This window comes from Acanthisitta chloris, unplaced genomic scaffold, assembly GCF_000695815.1.
Source record: "Acanthisitta chloris isolate BGI_N310 unplaced genomic scaffold, ASM69581v1 scaffold677, whole genome shotgun sequence".
NCBI classification, from domain to species: Eukaryota; Metazoa; Chordata; class Aves; order Passeriformes; family Acanthisittidae; genus Acanthisitta; species Acanthisitta chloris.
In genome coordinates this window covers 63,784-64,100 of record NW_008680692.1, presented here as the reverse complement: position 1 = coordinate 64,100, position 317 = coordinate 63,784, and the positions used below count along the sequence as shown (strand labels likewise).

General features: G+C 43.5%; 1 protein-coding gene across 1 annotated transcript in view; it reads right to left on the bottom strand.

The window, feature by feature from the left end:
* The window catches only part of KIAA1328 (KIAA1328 ortholog), a gene marked incomplete at its 5' end in the record, with an annotated part of 31,321 nt that overhangs the window by 845 nt on the left and 30,159 nt on the right, over window positions 1–317 (bottom strand). The window lies entirely within an intron of this gene.

Below are 317 nucleotides of genomic sequence, written 5' to 3'. Positions count from 1 at the left end.
ACTCTCTCCTTATGTAACTAAAGAGAGTAGGATGATCCATGCTGAATTATCTCTTCTTCAGGCTGAATGCACTCTGCTTTCCCAGATTCTCTCAGTAGGTCATATGCTCTAGTCCCATGACTGTCCTAGCTACCTCTGCCAGACTTTCTACAGTTTGCCAGTGTTGTTCTAACACTGTAGAGCCCAAAACTGGACAATAGCACTCTACAGACACATTCTCACTAGAGCTGATCAGTGCAGAAGTGCCACTTCAGCAACTTGATGACCACAATTTTGCAACTATGATCCAATATGAGATGAGGTTCTGTTACTCCATC